The following is a 25652-nucleotide window of genomic DNA, read 5'->3' on the forward strand; positions in this document are numbered from 1 at the left end:
GAAAAATGAACAGTGCTGGAGGTATCACACTCCCTGACTTCAGTTTGTACTACAGGGCTACAGTATTCAAAACAGCATGGTATTGGCAGAAAAACAGACACACAGATCAATGGAATAGAATTGAGAACCCAGAAATAAACCCACATAGATATGGGCAGATAATTTTCGATAAAAAAGCCAAAAACATTCAATGGAGAAAAGACAGCCTTTTCAATAAATGATGCTGGGAGAATTGGAAAGCCACGTGCAAAAGAATGAAATTAGACTGCTGTCTGTCACCATGTACCAAAATTAACACACAATAGATCAAAGACCTAAACGTAAGTCCTGAAACAATAAACTGCATAGAAGAAAACATATGTACTAAACTTATGGACCTTCGGTGCAAAGAACATTTTATGAATTTGACCCCAAAGGCAATGAAGTTAAAGCTAAAATAAATGAATGGGACTATATCAAACTAAAAAGCTTCTGCATAGCAAAAGGAACCATGGACAAAATAAAGAGGCAACCAACCAAATGGGAAAAGATTTTTGCAAACAATGCCTCAGATAAGGGGCTAATATTGAAAATGTGTAAGGGACTTATACAACTCAACAGCAACAAGAAGACAATTCAATTACAAAATGGGCACAGTACCTGTATCAACGTTTCTCCAAAGAAAACATACAGATGGCCAATAGACATATGAAAGGATGCTCAACATCACTAATCATCAGAGAAATGCAAATAAAAACCACAATGAGATATCACCTCACCCCAGTCAGAATGGCTATCATCAACAAGACAAATAGTAACAAGTGTTGGAGAGGCTGTGGAGAAAAAGGAACCCTCTTACACTGTTGGTGGGAATGCAGACTGGTGCAGCCGTTATGGAAGGCAGTGTGGAGGTTCCTCAAAAAATTACGAATAGAATTACCATATGACCCAGCAATCCCTCTCCTGGGTATCTACCCAAAAAATCTGAAAACATTTATCCATAAAGACATGTGTGCTCCGATGTTCACTGCAGCTTTATTTACGGTGACCAAGACATGGAAACAACCAGTGTTCTTAAATAGATGATTGGATAAAAAGTCGTGGTATATATACACGATGGAATACTATTCTGTCACAAGAAAAGATGAAATAGTACCAATCGTGACAACATGGATGGATCTTGAGATTATTATGCTGAGCAAAATAAGTCAGACAGAAAAAGTCGAGAACCATATGATTTCACTGATATGTGGTATATAAAACTGAAAACAAAAGAACAAGACAAACAAATGAAGAGACAAAAACTCATAGACACGCATCATAATAGTTTAGTGGTTATCAGAGGGTAAGGGGGAATGGGAGTGGTAGAGGAGGGTAAAGGGGATCCAATGTATGGTTATGGAAAGAGAACTGACTCTGGGTGATGAACATACAATGCGATATATAGATGATGTATTACAGAATTGTACACCTGAAATCTATGTAACTTTACTAACAATTGTCACCCCAATAAACTTTAATTTAAAAAAAATTAGAAGAAAAAGAAAAGAAAATATTTCCAAAATCAGCTTTTGAAGCAAGGTAGTTGAAAGACGAAAGTTTCTGTTTGTTTTCATTTTTTTGTTTTTAATTCCAAAAGTTTCCTATTAATAGAATAGGATACATTGCTGCCATTGGAAATTGTGATGACAGTGTACATCAGTATCTATTGGAAAGATCTGCTTCATATAAAATTGAAAACTTTAAATTACAAAGCAACTATGATCTCATTGCAATAATAAAAAAGAAAAACTCATATATATGCATAGTAAAAAATAAAGAATATTCTCTAAAATGTAACAGATTTTTCCCTGGATGATGAAGAAAATTGACAAGTGGTCTTATTTTCCTTTTTTTCGTGCACTTAAAATTTCTACAATTCCCATATATTACTTTTATAATTATAACAATAAAGGTATTTTGGAAAAAATCTGCTTTTCTTTTTTCTTTTAGTTATTTTTCTTTATACTTATAGTCCTTCCTTTATTAAATAAAGAGTGACTTTCTTTGAAGTGTTTTTTTTAAAGATTTTTCTGTCTGTACTTTATTTAATATGTGGTTTGAGATGAGAATATCAATCCCTCTAAATAGCCAGTATTCCAAATAGTTGACCAAATGTTTCAGTACCATTTATTATTTATTGATTTCTGATGTTCCCCCGATCAAAGATCACTAACTTCTATGTCCTATTGTCTGTTTGGAGACTCTTCTGCTCCAAAAGTCTGGCTGCCTGCTCTTGTGACATTATCTCACTCTTTTAATTATTATTTTGTTACACTGTGTCTTAATGCTGATAAGACAAATCCCCTTGGTACTTTTTTTTCAGAACATTCTTACATATTTGTTTAACAAGATGGATTTTAGAACCAGGAGCTTAAAATTCATTTCCCCAGGCTTCTTCATACTGAATAAATGTCATGTATTTTTTTTCCTTGAAAACTCAAAACCATGACTGTGAATCATCATAAATACTGGAGCATTCTTGTGAGTTATTCAGATATGATGGATTCTTCGATCGTGTTGTAAGTGGCTCTTGATTATTAGGTTCCAAAATTCCTGTGACAGATTCGTATTTTTCACCTTACATCTTCCTTTACTGATACTTCCAGATGTGATGCCTATGACTTTTTAAACAACTTCTATCTGTAGTGGTCTGGGATATCATATGATTCCATTTCTTTTAGCATTCCATGTAAAATAATCTGTGCTTTGTATTTTGCTTATTTTGGGGCCTTTTATGCATATCTTAGTCATGTTTTATGTAATTTAAATTGTCACTTTAATCTCTGGTTAAGTGTGATATTACTGTGTTTGCACGTGAATATGAAGACATTGGAATTTGAGTATGCTATAAAGGGAGTGAAAATACCTCAATGGCAAGAAATAAGAAAGATTAAAAAAGAGAGAGTTTTCCTGAAATATTGAGTTCTCTTCATGAGACAAAGTTCCTTGTGTGTCATACTTCTTGATCTGTTCTTCCCTACACAATCTAGTTATAAATCTCAGAATTTATAACTAGATTACTGTTTATCCTAGAATTTACATAGTGGTATAGGATGCCCACGTTAATGGACCAGTGGATTAACTCAGAGACGGACATGAAGTGACATTTTGAACCTGAGCTTTTACCTTTTGATCGTCCAGAGGCATTAATCATAGCTTGACAGTTATCCACCTAATTCAAAATCATTACCCAGGAGTGTTTTCTGCAGAAGAGAGACTACAAATGCTATAAAAAAAGTGGTGAGACATATTTTCTTTTCTTATTTCACCTGCTGTTATTTGTCCTGTGGCATATTTTGCCAGGTGAGGACAAACATGTTGCTGATATTTTCATAAACACTTTGTCACTAATTTTATTTTCCTGCTAATTATAATATGTGTTTTGGGATTCCTCCTACTTTGTTGTTTTATGTAAAACTGCAATGTCATTGCTGTAATGGAAACAATTTATTTTGTTAAATCTCCACATAGAGGCAGGACCCATCAAAGGACTCAGAGCAACAGATGCTCCTATGGAACGATGTTTTCTCAGAAAAAGACTTTGATGAAACATGTGTAAATTGCCTTTTTTGTTACTTAATTTTGGAATGTTCTTTTTTATGCCACATTTCATTTGTTTTTATATTTTTATTGTAAGATACTTTAAATGTGGAGACAAGTATACAAATTAGCTTACCACCATGCACCTGCTTCCCAGTTTTATTAAATTTCAACATATTTGCCATGGTTAAGGTTTTTGAAGCCAGCACTACATGACAGATATGGTTTCTCTCCTCATCCCTTTCTCTCCAGAGGTAACCTTGCCTTGCAATTTAGTGTTTATCATCTCTACTCATGATCGAGTACTTTACTATACACTCATGAATCATTGAAGAATATATATGATATTTTTTCATGTTGTTTAACTTTAAATAAATGGTGGATAAGTGCATGAGCCTTCAACTTACTGTTTAATTTGATATCATTTTAGGATTCATAAATTATGAAGCTAGCAGTTCCAGTTTCTTCGTATCAACTGCTACGTAGCATTCCATTTTATGACTATATCAAGTTTATATAGTTTTTCATTTATGGACATTTATATTATTAAATATGTACATATATTTATTATTACAGGTATAGTTGAAATATACATTTCTCATTTCCTTGGCAAATATTTTCTCTACCATGTATATCTAGAAGTGAAACTGCTGCGGTATCGAAGGTGAACACACAATGTGATATATAGATGATTTATTATATTTACATTTTTCATTTTAGTAAATATTAGCAAGTGTCCCGACAGTGTTTGTACCAATTTATAAGCCCTTTAGAAGACCACAGATTGCCATTGCTCTACATCCTCTTGAGTGCTCATTGTTGTCCGACTTTTGAATGTTTGCCATTCTGCATGTAGTGTGAAATGGTATGTTGAAAGTTTCCATTTCCGTGATTATTAATGAGACTGAATGTCTTTTCATATGTCATGTGTTTAGAGGCAATAGTGGCATATCTCTAAGAGCTGATGTTGAAACCAGATAACTTGGGTTTGAATTCTGATTCTTCTGGGTGACCTTGGTTGGGCTCATCACCATTTTTGTGGCTCATTGGCAAAATGGGAAGAATAATCATATTTATCTCATGGGGCTGTTCTGAGTTAATATGTGTGAATCTCATATAGCTGTGTCCAGCCTTTACTAAGCTGTTGTTATAAAACATCACCAAAACCATAGTACGTGGGATTCAAAAAATTCAGTTACATAAAATGTCAGGTTACATTATTGAAAGATTGATGGCTCTAGTCAGCCTGATCTGGAAAGATTGGGATGGAAAAATCCTGGAGATTGTGGGACCTTCTCTCCTGATCCACTCACACCCTCTTCTTCCTATTCAGAAGATAACTTTAGCTCAGGGTCTAGACAGAAGAGGAGGAGCCAGTTGCTAACCATGTAATATTCTATTTTTAAAGGAAACTTTATTAATAAACAATTATTAACCATTTGAATTTCCCTTATATGAGCATGTTTATCATATTGCCCATTTCTTATTGGGTTATTTGCTATTTGTTACTTATTAGTAGTTCTTTATGTACTTTGGCCACTAATCCTGACAAATTTCTTTTTCCCAGTCCTTGGCTTGCCCTTTAACTTGGCTTATGGTATTGCTTTTATGTTCATTTGCACTGAATTTTAAAAATTTAGTGTGGTCAAATTTAACAATCATTTCCTTTTAATTTCTGGTTTAAAGTTCCCCCTTACCAAACCAAGCTATTAAAGACATTCTCCTACATTTAAAAAAAATTTTTTTATGAAGTTTTTTTATTTTATAAGCAAAATTCTCTTTGGAGTTTATTTTTCTGTCTAGCATAATTTAGAGAGCTAATTGTCAAGCACTATTCACTGACTGGTTCCAGTGGCCCTTTTGTTTACCCACGATCTAAAATGAAACTGAGGTGCAGATAGAGTAAATAACTTGCACATGGTCACACACATTGGAAATGTCAGAGCTAAAGTTAAATACAGATAATATTTTTAGACATTACCCTTTCAACCCCTGTACCATATAGGCTTCTGTAGGTTTATAAAAACCTGTGTATGCATAGTATATGCTGCTTCCCACAGATTGTATATATCATATTAAAGATATTATACTCTAAGTAAGAAATGGGAGTGATCTCACTAGTATTCAAATTGCTGTATTTTTAACATTGTCCGGATTTCTCAGGAGCAATTGAGTCTAGGAGTCCCTCACGCGTTGATAGTGGTGCCATGATTTCAGGAGGTATGCAGAAAGCAAGTAAGTCTTCTTTCTTCTTAGGTACATGTTCTGACCGTGCTGAAGGTAGCCTTGATGGGAAAGATCAGCCCAACAAAGATAGTGGTGACAAACTTGATGATCAGATCCTCTCTCTGGAAGTCTTTGAATGAAATACACAGAGAGATGGAAGCCATTGGAAACAGAAACAGTTTCTGTTTGATACCAGAGAGCAGCAGAGATGGCAATAAGCACAGCAGGGGTAAGCAGACTCACGTTGGTAACCTAGTTGCTAGAGCTCTGAATCCCAAATGACCTTCTATTCTTGAACTCAGCCTGAGCTGAATAGTTCTTGGATGACTGCATTCCGATTACATGGTGGAAAAACCTATCTTCTTTATTTCTAAATACAGCCTATAGCCAACCCCTATTATGTGGCATAACCTGAGTGAACATCTATTCTTATAGTCAAAAGAGCTCAGCTAACATGGATATCAGATGCTTTGTTACTGGTTATAGTTTTTTGAGGATAGTGACTATCAGTCTTTACATTTGGAATGTCTTTCTTTTATAGCATCTAGGCCAGGGCTTTGCATTCAATAAATTCTAGAAAGTTGATATTTGCTGATCAATTCTTCTAGCCATTGGGATTTTGAATATGTATATTGATCATGGCCCAATGATGATAATGTGCAAAGTATCATGTATGGTTTATAAATCTAATTTTATAAGATTTAAGCTTCCATCTCTGAACTGTTGAATTCATTAGAACAAAGCATTTGTCTAAACATTATTTGAGTTATTAAAATAATTTCATATAAACAGCTGATGTTTATATTAAGATTTTGTTTACTTAGATTTAGAGAGATCTTTGTTCAAATATTAGGCAGACACATACATGTGCTAGTGAAAATGTTCTCAGCAGTTTATCACTTGCCATGAATGGGAAGAACAGCTGCCTTAAAACCACATTGATACCATGTTGATTTCTTTATTTTTATTTTTTCGTTTGTTAAGTAAGATAAAACATTATTTTAGAAGTGTTCATATTTACTAAGTGTGTACTACCTTAGCAGACATATTTCTTATGTCACAAAGATGAATCTTTTGAACCATTTATGATATAAGTTCTGGATTAACGATACAGACTCTGAGCCAGATATCCTGGTTTTAAATCCCAGCCAAATTGGTGGAAGGAGAACTGATTCTGGTGGTGAACACACAATGTGATATATAGATGATTTATTATAGAAGTGTGCACTTGAAACCCATATAATTTTGCTAACCAATGTCACCCCAATAAACTTAATAAAAAAGAATCTGTAAAAAATACATATATATAAAACATCTCTCTCTCTCTCTCTCTCTCTCTCTCTCTCTCTATATATATATATATATATATATATATATATATATATATATATATTCTATATATATAGAAACATTTCTCTCTATATAAAATATTTATATATACACACATATACATCCATATATATGTATACATATATGTATATAAAACATTTCTCCATGACATTCAATATTCTCAAGTCTAATGTCAAAAAATAAAATAAATAAATCCCAGCAAATCATGCATGATTTCGGGCAAGTTACTGAAGCTCTCTAGGCCTCAGTTTCTTCATCTGTAACATGATGATGATAAGAATATCTTCCTTATAAGAGTATTCTAAAAATTGAATGAGTTAATGAATGTAAAGTGTTTACAATAGTACCAGCACATAGTCAGTGCTATAGAAGGGTTAGCTATTATATTGTTGTTATATTTATTGTTATTTTCAAAGGCTAAAAAACACTTTGTTTTAGCTCGATTTTACCAGTAGGTTTATCAGTCAAACATTTTGGGTAGCAATAAATTAAAGCAGAATAACAAACCGTCTAATAAGCAGTGTCGTATCATGGAAAACAGCCTCACTGGCTTCTTTCCCTGGGGCCACACACTTCACCTCCCAGACATGAGTCTCAGGTTTGTAAATTATGAGCAGGATTGTTTGAAAGGATATCATTCAGCTTCAAACTGGCCCTACCATCCTAAAGTATCAGAGAGGGACGTGATGGAAGAACACATTATAGAACTCTTGTAGAAATACTTGAGGAATGATTTTCTGAGGTTTAGCTGGTGCTGAAAATTCATCAACCCACCTCCAGGAAGGCAAATCTTCCCAAGACATATGGGGACTGTTTTAAGGTTGGTTTTCTGATTCTGATTGGGACTGTTTTAATTTTATCATTGGGCACTTCAAAACAAGGAATGAAATGTAAGGTAAATTATTACCTAAAATAAGCTCTTCTGTTAAGATGTAGAAAGCAGAATGCTAATTTGAGATGGGAAGGATTTAATGTAGTAAATTGAACTAGAGACATTAACAGAAGGGGCCGGGGGAGAGGTGGAATTAAGGAATGTAGCAAGAAAATGGGTGATTTAAAATGATGAATTACATAAAGGATGCATAAGGAAGGGTGTGAAGACAGTGGCATATTTTAAGGATTGGAATAAGCAGTGCATATTTGGAGGGTCTCAGAGTATATAATGAGATCTGCTTAGCATGGCACCAGCTGCTCACCTCTCATGATGGAAAAGAAGAAATGTGCTTAAGCTACAGTGTAAGGGATTTTTGGTTTGACTTTCTAAACAATAAAGATTGTTAAGCATTGATTTGAATTGTGTTATCTCAACCCTGGTAACACTGGAAAATGGCTTAACTGCTCATCAGTGAGTCAGAGATGTTCCTGTGCAAAAACAAAGTGATGGATCCACGACCTCTTACTATTTACAATGTGGTTTGCTTTATGTTTCAGTATTTCAGAGAAACTTCTTACTTGAAAGTATAAAATTTTCTCTTTTGTTTCCTTCATATGCTCTATAATTTTGAGGAACCACTTTATTGATTCCTCTCCAGTACTGTGATTTTATTGTGGATGCGTTAGAGGGTTTCCTCTCAGATAAATGATATACGTGCCTCTTAAACATATTCTAAAAGTGGGATGTGTAATTAACTTATTTCATGTTTATGCCACAAATTGTTAAATGCTGGGTATTGTGCTAAGCTCTGGAGATTCAAAGTTGAATAAGGCATAATTTCTATCTTGTTGGGATTATTGTGTAGTGGGTTAAAGACAGACATGCGTACAATTAAAATGTAAGAAGTGATATACTAGAAACGTGACACAGTGTCTTAGCACAGAGAAGGGAGTTAGGAACTTTGTCTTGAGAGGGTGTGTCTGTCAACAAATACGCCCACAGATCACCTTGCAGGGGACACATTAGTAGATAAGGGGGAGTTACTGGTCATTTGTCATGGAAAATGTTTTAGATCAGACTTGATTCACCTGGCTCAGATGATCGATCACTCCTTGGTAGAGCCTCTGGTTGGCAGCTGCTTTCCAGAAACAGCTCCATACCATGGGGAAGAAAGCCCAAATGTCGGGAGATAGGTACCTGTGTCTGCCATATTATCTCCTGAGGATTTTGAGGTTGAATTAGGTGATAAATGCAAAGACACCCAGCAAGAAACAGGTGCTTAAGAAACATGTATTTAAGAGAAAGGGAGGGTTTCACCAGCAAAAGAAACCCCATGTCAATGGCATGGGGGGAAGTAGAAGAGGCAGATTTCTGGCTTAAAACAGGCTTTTGGAGATGTAACAACCAAATGTGAGTGTAGACTTTATTTGGATCCTCATTTGAACGTACCAACCCTAAGATGACTATTTTGAAGCAATTGAGAAATTTTGATTATGAACTGGGTAACAGATGAAATCAAGGCATCATTGGCAATTTTGTTATGGTGGAAATGACTATGTAGTTATATAAGAAAATGTCTGTCCTTTTAGGGATGTATGCTGACATGTGCCTAAAGTCTGAGATTTGCTTTAAAAGGCTTCTGTGAAGCAATAAAGGGAAGATGATGTAAATGTGCAAGTTCTTCATATTATTAACTCTGGGTAGTGGCTATGTGGAGGCTCACTGACCTATTCTTACTATTTTTGCGTGTTTGAAATTGCCATAACTAAAATCCTCTGCTCTCACTCTCTCAATGAGCTGCTCATGACTGGGTTGGTGGTTTATATATATGTATAACATATTGGCAACATGCGGGGTTTAAGTAGAAAGAGGAAAATAATGTGTAATTGCAAAGTTTAGAAATAAAAAATATATATACAGTATTTTTTTTCACATGCAAACTTAATGTAACCCTTCAGTATGCACTCCCTAAAGTGGGTTTTTATTTAAAATCAGAGAGGTAGATTTCTTCAGCTACAATTATAAACAGGAATATGTTCAGAGTTCATCAGCAAAAATGAATAATTTCACTGGGTATGATTTGTAACAGTCAAAAAAAAGGTCACTATGAACATAGTTGATTTTTTTGACATTCAATATTATTTTATGTTAGTTTCAGGTGTACAGCATAGTGGTTAGACATTTATATAGTTTTCGAAGTGGTTCCCCTGATTTGTCTAGTACCCACCTGACACCATACATAGTTATTACCATACTATTGACTATTTTCCCTATGCTGTACTTTACATCCCTATGATTATTTTGTAGCTACCAATTTTTACTTCTTACCCCCTTCACTTTTTATACCTTGCCCCCAACAGCTCCCATCGGCAATTAGCAGATGTATCTATAGGATCTCTGTATCTATAGGATTTATTTATGTTTTGTTTGTTCATTTATATTGTTCTTTAGATTCCATATATAAGTGAAATCATATGATATTTGTCTTTCTCTGTCTGACTTATTTCAGTTAGCATAATACCCTCTAGGTCCATTCATGTTATCACAAATGGTAAGATTTCATTCCTTTTTATTGCCAAGTAATATTCCGTTGTATATATGTACCACCTCTTCTTCATCTAATCGTCTATTGATAGACATTTAGGTTGTTTCCATATCTTGGCTCTTATAAATAATGCTGCAGTGCACGTAGGAATGCATAGACAAGGTGTGATTAAAAAAATGGTGAATGTTTAAATTTTTAAAAATATATTACAGAAAAAGACACATTGCCATCAGTCCCCCTCGAAATACCCCCACCCCAATTCAAACACACTTATCCTCTTGTTCTTGCCACTGTCTGAAGCAGTTCTGGAAGTCCTCTTTCCTGAGTGTCTTTAGTTGACCTGTCGTGGCTGCCTCGATGTCCTGAATCAATTTAAAATGTTTACCTTTCATGGTTATTTTGACTTTGGGGAACAGCTAGAAGTCACACGGTGCCAGAGCCGGTGAATAAAGTGAATGAGAACACACCATAATGTTTTTTATCTGACAGAAATTGCCATATACCAGAAGCCAAGTGTGACACGGAGCGTTGTCATGATGGAGGATGATTTACCGCACACTTTAAACACAACTTCTCTCAACCGCAGATCATATCCAACTGACTTCACCAAACAAATTGAAACTTGTCACATACTTACTAAGGTTTGATGTGCTGTTCCCTGTATTGAAGATCCCTGCCTTTGCATTGGATGGCACTTGGCAACAGCAATCACCATATTTTGTGATCACAATGGTGAAAGCTCCATGTCACACATCATTTCTGATACAGCAATTTCTGTCAAATAAAAACATTACTGTGTGTTCTCAACCACCTTATTCACCGGATCTGGCACTGTGCGACTCCAGCTCTTCCCCAAAGTCAAAATGACCATGTAAGGTAAACGTTTTGAATCAATTCAGGACATCGAGGCAGCCATGACAGGGCAACTAAAGACACGAAAAAGGACTTCCAGAACCGCTTCAGAAAGTGGCAAGTACGATGGGATAAGTGTGTTTGAAGCGAGGGGGAGTATTTTGAGGGGGATTAATGGCAATGCATCTTTTACTGTAATAATTTTTTTTTAATTTAAACATTCACCATATTGTTTGATCAAACCTCGTATCTTTTCAAATTAGTGTTTTCAATTTCTTCTAATAAATACCCACAAGTATAATTGCTGGGTCATAAGGTCGTTCTGTTTTTAAATTCTTGAGGAACTTCCATACTGTTTTCCACAGGGGCTGCACCAATTTTCAATCCCACCAACAGTACACAAGCCTTCCCTCTTCTCCACATCCTCACCAACACTTGTTTCTTGATTTATTGATAATAGCCATTCTGACAGGTGTGAGATGATATCTCGTTGTGCTTTTTGCATTTCTCTGATTTTTAGTGATATTGAGCATCTTTTCATATGTCTATTGACCATGGTAATGTCCTGTTTGGAGAAATGTCTATTCAGGTCTTCTGCCCATTTTCTAATTGTATTGTTTGTTTATTTGGTGTTGAATTGTGTGAATTCTTTATAAATTGTGGTTTTTAATCCTTTATCTGATGTATCATTGGCAAATATTTTCCTCCATTCCGTTGGTTGTAATTTCATACTGTTGATGGGTATTTTTGCTGTGATCAAATTTTTTAATTTGATATAGTCCCATTTGTTTATTTCTTTATTTTTGTTTGTTTTCCTTGCCCCAGGAGATACATCAAACAAAATATTACTAAGAGCAATATCAGAGAGTTTACAGCCTATGTTTTCTTTTAGGAGTATTATGGTTTGCAGTCTTACATTTAAGACTAATCCATTTTGAGTTTCTTTTTGTATATGGTGTAAGAAGGTAGTCTAATTTTATTTATTTCCATGTATCACTCAGTTTTCCCGACTACCATTTATGAGGTAGACTGTCTTTACTCTAGTATGTGTTCTTGCCTCCTTGGTCATAGATTAATTGACCACACAGGCACCAGTTTATTTCTGGGCTCTCTATTTTGTTCTGTTCATCTATGTGTTTGTTGTATGCCAATATGATGCCGTTTTGATTACTTTACCCTTGTAGTATAGATTAATATCAGGTAGCATGATTCCTTGCACTTTATTCTTTCTCAAGATTGCTGTGGCTATTTGGGGTCTTTGAGGTTCCATATAAAGTTTAGAATTATTCTAGTTCTGTGAAAAATGCCATTGTTATTTTGATAGTGAGAGTATTGAATCCGTAGATTTCTTTGGGTAGTAAGGACATTTTAATCATGTTAATTCTTCCTGTCCATGAGCACAGTATATGCTTCCGTGTATCTGTATCTTCTTAAATTTCTTTCTTCAGTGCCTTGTAGTTTTCTGAGTACAGGTCTTTTAACTCCTTGGTTAAATTTATTTCTAGGGGTTTTGTTTTGTTTTGTTTTCTTGATTTAATTGTAAATGGGATTGTTTGCTTCATTTTTCTTTCAGATAATTCATTATTGGTGTTTAAAAATGCAACTGATTTCTGAATATTAATTTTGTATCCTGCTACTGTACTGAACTTATTTTTCAGTTCTGATAGTTTTTTGGTGGACTCTTTTTATATGGTATCATGGAATTTGCAAATAATGACAGTTTTACTTCTTTTTTTCCCGTTTGGATGCCTTTTACTCCTTTTTTCTGTGATTGCTGTGGCCTGGACTTCTGATACCAGGTTGAATGTAAGTCGTGAAAGTGGACATCCTTGTGTTCTTCACCTTAAAGAAAATGCTTTTGGCTTTCCACTGTTGAGTATGTTTTTAGCTGTGGTTTGTTATATACAGTCTTTATTATGTTGAGGTATGTTCCCTCTATTCCCACTTTGCTGAGAGTTTTTGGAATTTATCACATGCTTTTTCTGTATCTATTGATATGATCATATGATTTTTATGCTGCATTTTGTTTGTGTGGTGTATCACAATTGATTTGCAGATGTTGAACCAAACTTGGTGTATGATCTTTTTAATATATTGCTGAATTAGCTTTGCTAATCTTTTGTTAAGGATTTTTGCATCTATGTTCATCAGGGATATTGGCCTATAATTTTCTTTTTTTGGTAACAACTTTGTCTGGTTTTGGAGTCAAGGTACTTTTGGCCTTGTAAAATGGACTGGGGAGCCTTCCCTCCTCTTGAATTTTTGGCATAGTTTGAGAAGGATAGGTGTTAATTATTCTTTGAATGTTTGGTAAAATTCATGTGTGAAACTAGCCAGTCCAAGACTTTTGTTTATTGAGAGTTTTTGATTACTGATTCAATTCCATTGGTATTTATGTCTGTTCAGATATTCTGATTCTTCTTGACTCAGTCTTGGAAGAGTGTCTGTTTCTTGGAATTTATCCATTTCCTCCAGGTTGTCCAATCTGTTGGTGTATAATTGTTCATAGTATTTTCTTATAATTCTTTGTATTTCTGTGGTGTCAGTTGTCACGTCTCCTCTTTTATTTCTTCTGGTTTTTTTTGTGTTTTTTTTTTTTTATTTGCGACCTTTCTCTTTTTTTATTGATGAGTCTGGATAAAGGTTTATCAATTTTGTTTATCTTTTCAAAGAACAGTTCTTGGTTTTGTTGATCTTTTGTATTTGTTTAGGTTCTATATCATTTCTTTCCACTCTACTTTTCATTATTTTCTTCTTTTTACTCATTTTGGGCTTTGTTTGCTGTTCTTTTTCTAGGGCCTTTACTTATAGAGTTAGATATTTTTATTTGAGATTTTTCTTGATTCTTGATATAGGCCTGTATTGTTACAAATTTCCCTCTTAGAACTGCTTTCATTGTGTCCTATAGATTTTGGGTTGTTGTGTTATCATTTTCATTTGTCTGAAGGAATATTTCAATTTTTTTCTTTGATTTCTTTGTTAACCCATTCATTGTTTAGGAGCATGTTATTTAGTATCCAAGTGTTTGTGTGTTTTTCAGGGATTTTTTTTTTGTAATTGATTTCTAGTTTCATACCATTGTGGTCAGAGAAAATGTTTGATATGCATTCAGTCTTCTTCAATTTATTGAGACTTGTTTTGTTGCCAACATAGTTGATTTTTAATGCTGTGTTATAAATCTCTTACTTATTCCTGTTGCTTTATGATTTGCTCAGTCATATTCAAAAAGTTATGTAGTATATTTTCTATTTAATGAAGTTTATGTATGTTTAAAAAGTTTTAAGAGGAGAAGTGATTAATTTTTAGAGTTTTATTTCCCCTTAACCTAAAATATAGATCCTTTTTTTCCTCCAACTTAGATTATATAAAAGCTTTGGAGATGAATTTTTAAAAATGAGTTTCTATCTGAAGATGGGTTTTTTATATTGAATAATCAAAGTTGGAGTTAAAAGTCACTTGAGATTAACAGGGTTTTTTCTTTTTCCCCCAATTTTTTTCTCTGCTTTTAGAGATTTAGCTTTTGGATGTCATATTAAAATTCTGAAGCATGTTCGATTCTTCTCAGAAATGAATATCAAATCCAAAGACAGATATTTATAACTGAGTTCTGTTCAGGCAAACGTTAGTTTCCCAACTGCAGTTTGCATGACTATAAAGCTCTCATGCACAGCCAGATGTTGCCATCATTTTAAATAAACAAATTAAAGCTTTAAGATTGGATTTTATCCAACCAGCCATTAATTTCCTGTTTATTATGCTCTACATTTGTGTTATGGGGTTTATAAATTGCATTCAAATAATTATCTCTTTCTTACAACAACACTGGCATTGGTAGTATTATCTCCACTTGATTGATGGGAAAATTGAAGTTCTAAGAGGTGAAGTGACTTACCTAAAGTCATCCAACTAGTTAGCAGCTTAGCTTTCTGTTCAGTTCTGACTCCGAAATTTTCCATTATCAAATTTCTACAAACAAGAAACTGATAAAAAGAAAAATAACTTACCTGCATTCTAGAGGTCTTTACAAGATTTTAATTAATGGGTTAGTTGATCTTAGAAATGCTAAAGGGAAGAGGAGAACTCATACTAATTTTTGGCAGATTTTTGTGTAAAGGGATATAACACTGGCTCTAACTGAAACAGCCAGCTTTTAAGAGAAGTGGCTTTATGAGTGTTCCTTTTCACACTGACAGCTTAAATAAGAGTATAAGGTATGCTTTAAACTAATAATATTATATTAGTTTCAGGTATAAAACATAATGGTTCAATATTGTATATACAGTTGACCCTCAAACATGATTTGAAATGTATGGGTCCACTGATACATGGATTTTTTTTCTTTTTTCAATTACTGTCCAGTCGGCCCTACACATGCCCAGGTTTCACATCCATGAATTCAACCAACTGCATATTGAAAACAGTGTTTTCCATACAAGGTCGGGAATCTGAAGATAGGGAGGGCCAACCGTATGTATTGTTCTACACCATTTTATGTAAGGGACTTGAGCATCTGCAGATTTTGGTATCCTTGGGGCATCCTGGGACCAATTACCCATGAGATACTGAGGGATGACTGTAGTTAACTTTTGGGGGAGTTAAAAGTTAAACCCAGATTTTCAACTGCATGGGTGGTCGTTGCCCCTAACCCCCATATTGTTCCAGGGCCAACTGTATTGCCAAATGGTCATCACCATAAGTCTAGTTAATCTGTCACCATACATAGTTATAATTTGTTTCTTGTGATGAAAACTTCTAAGATCTATTCTCTTAACAATTTTAAAATATGCAATAAGTATAATTAACTACAGTCATCATGAGGTATGTTACATACCCAAGATTTATTTATTTTATACAAATCTTCCAGTTTGTATGTTTTGACCCCAAAACATGAATGAAATGGGTGAAGGGGGTCAAAAGGTATGCTTTTAAAAATTATCACTAGTATGTTTTTAAACATGAAACAGGATGACTTTTTCATTAGACTACATTGCTGAATTTCACATGTGTAACTGTAACATCTGATAATCATTACATTCTCATAACTAATATAAGCAATTGTTTCAGTATAATAATTGAGGAAAGATGATACAGGAACTATTGAGTTAAATAAAGAAGATGGATAAATGTATGTCTAATGTACTATCATTATCATTCTTATAAGAAGAAAGTGTGTTTATATTAAAAGTAGAATGGATAAGTTATTAAATACAAAATATGATTCTTTTAGGGGAAGGTGGGGACAAGTAGGTAAGTTAGAATTCTTTGAATATACATCTTTTGTAGATATGATTTGAAGCAATGTAAATGTTAAATAATTATTTTAAAAAAATTAAATGTAAAAAACAATCCCTGAAAGTCAAAAGCTAAATGAAACAAGTAACGTATATAACAAATTGGTGACATAACCAAATAGAAAAGAACTCCTTAAAACTTTAAATAATGGTAATTTTACTATACCTACCTATGGGTATATACCCTAAGAACAAAAGAAACATAGACAGAATTGAAATTATTTACTGTAAGTATTTTGTTGATGGTCGTAATCATATTGTGACCCTGAGACTAGTATTGTGAGATAAAACAGATGAGTGATTATGTTGGTGACATTGAGGAGGGGAATTTGGGACATTGGAGAAGGAAGATAAAGATGAATATCAGTGAAGATGAATGGGGTTAATAGAAACCTTGTAGTAAGAATTTGAATTACAATATCAGTATGAACCTGTGATGCATTTTTTTAAAAAATATTTTTTAGCTCTGACAAGGCTTACAAACAATGACAAATTGCATAATGATGACTAGACCTAGCCACCAGACTGTGGTATCTAAATGCCATTTCCACTTGAAAGGAACTAGGGTCTTTGGCGACATGGTTGATTAGGAAATAAAAGATAAGGTGAAAAGAAGAGAACTATAAAGACTACTAGGTTTGTGTCAAAAGGACTCAGGAGTCAAATTGAACAGGCTATTATTACTAAGCAAAGAGAATAATTTTATCATCACTAGAATAATATCTGTCATGGATTGGAACACATCAGACATGTTAAAACACACACATTTATAATGATATTAAAAAAAAAAAAAGACTCCTCAACGGCCACCTGTGCAGGATGCTCTCAAACTAATTTAGTATTTTGAAAAAAATAAAGGGAAGAAATGAAGCAATTTTTCTGCCTTTTCAGGTGATCAAGAATTGATATTCAATAATTGATGAGAGGATTTCTTTTTCGTAGGACTATACTAACTAATAAGTAAAGAATGAATGATAGAATTAAAATATTTCCATTTTGCAATAACGGATTCAGGTAAAGCCCACCAAGTAGCTGCTAATATCACAAAAAGAGAAAAGGCATCAAGTGCTTCCTGATGGAAGCCCACAGTATCATCTGTGGCCGACTCATGACAAAGATTTGATCAAGACTCTAGATGTGATTACATTTTCAGAAAGAAAAGAAAACTATAAGAATGCATTAAGAGACACCATAGGGATGCAATCAGAAAAGTCTAGCCTGCAGAGAGCTCTAAGGTAACAGCAACTTGGTTTCTGCAGCAAATAAATTACAAGGAAAAAAGAAGAAGAAGAAGACGTGAAGGGGAATTATAGAGTACAATAATCTTTAAAGACTTATCAACCACATGCAGTGTGTGGACCTTATTCAGATCGTGAGCCAACAAACTATTAGATTAAAAAAATGCATATGACATGGGGAAACTTGAATGCTGACTAGATATTTGATGATATTAAGGAATTATTATTAATGTATTGATTTAAATGATAACAATATTGTGTATCTTCATCCACATCTTTTAGAGACATACTAAAATATTTATGAATGAAATGATATTTCTGGGATTTGCTTCAAAATAATCCAGGGGGAAGAGAAGTGGCAGGTAATAATTATCAAGATAATAATTATCAAAACTGAGGATGAACTATACCATTTTATTTTTGTGTATGCTTTAAATTTTTTTATAATAACATGAAAAAAAGGAGTGTCACTTAAGATCAATCTCAGAGATCATATTGTAGAGATAAGTAGTCATTTATATGGAATAATTATTTATTATAAGAATGGCTTCAGGTTAGGGATTTTTTCACTCCATTTTCAAAAGTACATTCATAATAAGATGTAGTTAACATTTATTAAGTATTAAGTTATATGCCTGACAGTTGTTCTAGTCACTTTACATATGTTATTTTGCTTCAAATTTACCAGAATTCTCTGAAGAAATTTTCCTGCCTACATTTTTCACTCATGCTGAGATATTAAATATCTTAAACCCAGGCACAGCTAATAGAGAATGGAGACATACTTGCAATGCAGATTTTTTGACTTTTAATGCTGTCATGTTACCCTACTCTGTTCAGTGTGAACACTTAATAGGAGTAGAGATTTTGACTGACAGGGTCTGCTGTTACACACACACACACACACACACACATACACACACACACACATGCACAAGCGCACGCCACAAGGTCTAACAATTAAGTTTGTGAACTTAATTTTGTGAAGTTCATGAACTTAATAATGTTACTAACCTTTGTTTTTATATATATCAGAGGGACTATTCATTATGAATTTGTACCAACTTTACAAACAGTTAATCAAATTTACTATTTGGAAGTGCTGAAAAGGCTGCGTGAAAAAGTTAGCCAACCTGAACTTTTTGCCAACAATTCATGGCTCTTGCATCACGACAATGCACCAGCTCACATGACACTGTCTGTGAGGGAGATTTTAGCCAGTAAACAAATAACTGTATTGGAACACCCTCCCTACACATCTGATCTGTCTCCCAATGACTTTTTTCTTACCCGAAGATAAAGGAAACATTGAAAGGAAGACATTTTGATGACATTCCGTACTTTATGGGTAATAAAATGACAGCTCTGATGGCCGTTCCAGAAAAAGAGTTTCAAAATTGCTTTGAAAGGTGGACTAGGTGTTGGCATCAGTGCATAGCTTCCCAAGGGGAGTACTTTGAAGGTGACCATAGTGATATTCAGCGATGAGGTATGTAGCATAGCACATTTTCTAGGATGAGTTCGTGAACTTAATTGTCTGACCTTTGCATCCCGTGTGTGTGTGTGTGTGTGTGTGTGTGTGTGTGTATACCAGGGGTGCCAAAAAATGTATAAACATGACTTGTATTCATCTTTTGTTATCAGTATATATTGAGTATTGCAATTTCAATACAGTTTTTTTCCTTTTTAAAAATGTATATACATGTTTTTGGTGCTCTCTCTCTTTCTCTCCCTCTCACACTCCCTCTCTCCATATGTGTTTGTGTATCTATATATATATATATTTTTTTTCCCCATTTTCTTGATCATTCTTTGTACAAATTCAAATCACTTGGGGGAGATTGTAATTTGCATGTTGGCTAAATAAGAGACTCCAAAACTAGTTCTGTTGCTCCAAGATGATACTAGCAACTCCTTGAATCTTTAATGAGGCAAGCTATTCCCCTTACTAAGAGTTGGGGGTGATAGAAGCACAATTTTGTTTTAATATTCTTCTTAATGAATTGCTCCAAGTCAGTTTTCCCGTGGTGTAGTGTATATGCTACTGGAAGGAAGGGAAAGGATGGTACATCCTAAGGTGAGTCCTTCTCCTTATCCTGCAAATGCACAAAAGAGGGGAGCAACCCGCAGTAAATAAGAAGTGGCATTTTCACTACTAAGTAATGAAGACAGCCCTTGGATAAAACTCAGATATCCCCTAATGGGGATAGCTCGCTCATCTAGGCTCCAGGGGAACTGGTAAAATCTATTAAAAGGTGAATGCTCAACTTGTCTGTGGACTGTTAGAACATTTTGCATAAGTAATCTCCAAGCAAGTAAATTAAAAACTTCAAGTCAATAAACTCTTTTGGAAAGTGACCTCCTTCATTTCTGAGAGCAATGATAATTTGTGATAATTGAAGCTTTATTGGTAAAATAGCAGCCTAGGAGGAGGACTGAAATAAGTTTTTGTGCTTCAAGCAGTTTGGTGACTGATTCCAAACACACAGAACTCAGAACTGTAGAGATTTGGGAAGCCTTGATTGAGCCAGGCATCTTTTATCTCCCACTTCACTGAAATGGAGGCAACTTTGACACTGTTCCTGAAATTAATAATACATGTAAAATATAATGAAGCAATCCTTTAAGGAAGGTAAAAGAAAAACTAGGAAATTCAACTAGGCAATGATTATTTAGAAATTGGCTACAGAGATTTCTGGTCAAGATGGCGGAGTAGGAATATGCTGTGCTTGCCTTCTCTCAAGACCACATGAAAATTACAACTAAACTGTAGAACAGCCATCATTGAGAATTGCCTGAAGTCTAGCTGTGTTGTCCTACAACTAAGGACATACAGAAAAAACCACCTCGAGACTGGTATGAGGGGAGGAGATGTGAAATGGGCTGGTCCCACACATACGTTTGGCAGTTAAAAATTGGGGAGGACATCTTGGCTGTGGTGGTCGGGCTGGAAGAGTGAGGGGTCCCAGCCACACACCAGGCTCTTCAACCCAGGGTTCCAGTGCCGGGAAGAGAAGTCCCCACAACTTCTGACTGTGAAAACCAGCAGAGTGTGTGTCTGAGTGAGACGGAGGATTGTTGGAGTCCCAGGTGTTTCTCTTAAAAGGCCCATACGTGACTTACTTGCTGATGGACTCACTTGCTCTGAGATCCAGTGCTCGGACAGCAGATCAAAAGGTACCAGGAACATACAGGGAGGGACTGAATTCTCTGGCTTCAGGGCAAGGGCTCGAGGGCACCTCTCTCCCAGAGAGAAATGCTGGCATGAACCATTGTTTCTTTGTTGAGACTTCACCCCTCCTGGTGTGCAGACACAGGCAGCTGCCATATCTGAGTCTCCATCAACCTGGCTAATACCATTCACTCCACACTGCTGATTCCCTGAGACCCCACCCAACCCAAATTTCAGGCTTACCAAAGGCACTGCCTGTAGCTTTTCTATGCAAATGGCCTGGCTTGGCTCATGCTGCAGACTTCTCTAAAAATTCACAAAGATTCACAAAACTAGCAGCATCTGGTCTTGGCATGTGCTATACCTCTTGGTGAGCAGCTCCAAGCCTGGCACTAGCTTTAGCTGGCCTTGGTTTACTGCTTGGCCTCTCAAGGCACCTCCAAGCCAACTGCAGTTGGCTTTCATCTGCGGATTGCTTTGCCGCTCATGCCAGGTGGTCCTGGTCAGGGCACTGCCTGTGGCTGAGCTTGGCCTGGGTTAGAGGCCCTTCCAGGGTGCCCCAGGGTAGCACACCCAGTGCCCAGTTTCAAACCAAGATGGAGAATCATCCATCTGCCTCCACAGATGAAACACCCAAAGGGCAGACTGGGCAGGCACCAGAGTCCCATTAAAGTGAATCCTGCTCCATGGGGTCATCCACTGTAGTCAAGGCTAGTCTTCACAACCAATCAGACCAAGGGCCAATCCCTTCCATTGGTGTGTGCCAGCAGCAATCAAGACTCAACAACAACAGTAGCACACACACAACCCACACATTGGACAGACCTGAAGCACCCCGCTCTGGTGACCAGGGAGACTGTGCCACTGGGCCCCACAGAACATATACTATATAAGGCGACTCTACTAAGACTGGGAGACATAGCAGCCCTACCTAATAAATAGAAACAAACACAGGGAGGCAGCCAAAATGAGGAGATAAAAATGTCCCAAGTGAAAGAAACAACAAAGCTCCAAAAAAACAACTAAACAAAATGGAGACAAGCAATCTACCAGGTGCAGAGTTCAAAACACTGGTTATAAAGCTGCTGAATGATCTCAGGAAGAACTTCAACAAAGAGATAGGAAACATAACAATGGAAATAAAAAAACATAAAAAAAGAACTAGTCAGAAGTGAAGAATACAATAATTTAAATAAATAATTCATTAGACAGAATCAACAGTAGATTAGATGAATCAGAGGACTGAATTACTAATTTAGAAGTTAATGTAGAAGAACACAATCGGAACAGCAAAGATGAAAAAGAATCCCCCTAAATTAGGATAGTTTAAGGGGCCACTGGGACATCAAGCTTACCAACATTTGCATCATTGGGGTACCAAAACCATAAGAGAGAGAGAGCAAGGAATTGAAAACCTATTTGAAAAAATAATGACAGAAAAGTTTCCTAACTTGAGAAAGGACATAGGCATAGGAGGTCTGACAATTAAGTCCAAGAACATGTTGCAATGATGTTGCTAATCTTTTTTTGATATCACAAGGATTATTCATTATAAATTTGTACCAACTGGACAAACAGTTAACAAACTTTACTATTTGGAAGTACTGAAAAGGCTGCGTGAAAACAATTAGACGACCTGAACTTTTCGCCAACAATTCGTGGCTCTTGCATCACGACAATGCACTAGCTCACACAGCACTGTCTGTGAGGGACTTTTTAGCCAGTAAACAAATAACTGCATTGGAACACCCTCCCTACTCACCTGATCTGGCCCCCAATGACTTCTTTCTTTACCCGAAGATAAAGGAAATATTGATGGCATTCGGGACAATGACAGCTCTGATGGCCATTCCAGAAAAAGAGTTCCAAAATTTCTTTGAAGGGTGGACTAGGCGCTGGCATCAGTGCATAGCTTCCCAAGGGGAGTACTTCAAAAGTGATCATAGTGATATTCAGTAATGAGGTATGTAACACTTTTTATAGCATGAGTTCATGAACTTCAGAACCCCAGAAAGACTGGCGGTACCCTGAGAGGCCCTGGCTGAGCCCAGGAAGTCTGGCTGAGCCCAGAGAGAGTGACAGTGCCCTGAGAGGCCCTAGCTGAGCCCAGGAAGTCTGGCTGTGCCTTGAGAGAGTGGCAGTTCCCTGAGAGACCCTGGCTGTGCCTGGGGAGACTGGTAGTACCCTTAGAAGCCCAGGAAGTCTGGTTGTGCCCAGAAGGACTGGTTGTGCCCTGAAAAACCCTGGCTGTGCCAAGAGAGCCTGGCTGAGTCCAGGATATTATGTTCACCTCCAGGATCCTTGCACAGGGCCCCTCAGAGAAGACGCTTGTCACGTAGATTGTAAGGCAAGACCCTGTAGGGGTGGAGTGTGGGGACAGAGCCAGGAGTGCAGTTTCCAGGCTCTCACCCTCACATTGAGAGGTGCTCACTCAGGTAGTAAATGGCCATCAACTGTGATTGGATGGCCATCAGCTGTGGCTAGTTGGCCATCTGCTGTAACCAGTGAGCCATTGGCCACTAATATAACTGCGGTGGCCACGCTAGCAGCAAAATGGGGGTTAGCAAGAAGATGGTGGCTGAGCTAGCAAGCGCTGTTTGCAGTTAGCATGGCGGATTGCAGTTAGCACTGCGGATTGCAGCTAGCAAGTGAGGTTGGTTGGTTGGCAGAGAGAAACAGACAGCAGGTTGCAGATCCTGTGGCTCCTGCTTCCTGTGTCTCCAACCTAGCCGCCAGCAGACTCTAGGGATATGATTCCCCTATCTATGGCTCCTGTTTGACCTCACAATGTCCTGTGTTTTTATGTGGAGAGCGGGACCAGAGACCCCGCATGCCACCCTGCATGACAGTGGACTAGGTGCTGGCATAGGTGCATAGCTTCCCAAGAGGAGTACTTGGAAGGTGACCGTAGTGATGTTCGGCAATGAGGTAGGCAGCACTTTTTCTAGGATGAGTTTGCGAACTTCATTGTCAGACCTCATATAAGCCCAGGAAGCATAGCAAATCCCAAACAAGATGAACCCAAAGAGGCTCACAGTAACACATTATAATTAAATTGCAAAGGTTAAAGACAAAAAGCGAATCCTAAAAGCAGCAAGAGAAAGGTAGCTAGCTAATTCCAAGAGAGCTCCCATAATATTATCATCTGATTTCACAACAGAAACTTTGCAGGTCAGAAGGGATTGGCACAAAATATTCAAAGAAATTAAAAGCAAGGACCCTCAACCAAGATTGCTCTACCCAGAGAAGCTATCATTTTGAATCAAAGGACAGATAAAGAGCTTCCCAAAAAAAAAAAAAAAAAAAAGACAAAGGATAAAGGAATTTATTACCATATTATATAATCTCTCTCTATATAAATAATACATATAAAAAATACATATTATATCTATATTTTTTATATCTATATATAAAAAATACATATTATATTTTATATATATATATAAAATACATATTTATATATATATTTATATATAAATAATATATATAAATAATATATATATAAAATACATATATAAAATATATATATTTATATATATATGTATATATATATGGTCTTAAAGAAGTCCCTTTAACTTTCCATGTAGTACTGATTTGGTGGTAATAAACTCCTTTATCCTTTACCTTTTTTTTTAATATATATATATATCAATAACTACAAATCTGTCAATTATTACTTTAAATGTAAATGAATTAAATGCTCCAATCAAAAGACATAGGGTGGCTAAATGGATAAGAAAACAAGACCCTTACATATGCTGCCTACAAGAGACCCACCTCAGATCAAAAGACACACGCAGACTGAAAGTACAGGGAAGGTAAAAGATATTTCATGAAAATGGAAACAAACAAACAAAAAATGATCTGGGGTAGCAATACTTATATGAGTCAAATGACAAAAGCTATGTGTAACAAGAGACAGAAGGACCCAGTAATCCCACTTCTAGGTATTTATTTATCTGAAGAAACCCAAAACACTATTTCGAAGGCACATGTGCATCTGTATTTTCAGCGTTATTTACAATAGACAAGATATGGAGGCAACTTGGGTGCCCATCAATGGATGAATGGATAAATGGATGAAGAAGAGGTGGATATATATACAATGGAATATGATTCAGCTGTTAAAAAATAATGAAATCTTGCCATCTGCAACAATTTTGTTGGCCCTAGAGGGTATTATGCTGAATGGAATGGGACAGAATAAGACAAATGCCGCATGATTTCACTTATATGTGGAATCCAAAGAACAAAATAAACAAACAAAACAGAAATAAACTCATAGATACAGAGAACATTTTGATGGTTGCCAGTTGGGAGGGGTATTGTGGGAGCTGGGTGAAAAAGGGGAAGGGATTAAGTAGAAATTGGTAGTGACAAAATAGTCATGGGGATATAAAGCATAGCATAAAGAATATAGTTAATAATATTGTAATAATTATGTATGATGTCAAATGGGTACTAGATTTATTGGGGTGATCACTTTGTAAATTATATAAATGTCTAATCACTATGTTGTACTCCTAGAACTAATATAATATTG

General features: G+C 35.8%; 1 protein-coding gene across 1 annotated transcript in view; it reads left to right on the top strand.

The window, feature by feature from the left end:
- ZNF385B (zinc finger protein 385B) overlaps positions 1–25652 on the top strand; it is a 372557-nt gene that overhangs the window by 55793 nt on the left and 291112 nt on the right.

This window comes from Rhinolophus ferrumequinum, chromosome 8 (genome assembly GCF_004115265.2).
Source record: "Rhinolophus ferrumequinum isolate MPI-CBG mRhiFer1 chromosome 8, mRhiFer1_v1.p, whole genome shotgun sequence".
Lineage (NCBI taxonomy): Eukaryota > Metazoa > Chordata > Mammalia > Chiroptera > Rhinolophidae > Rhinolophus > Rhinolophus ferrumequinum.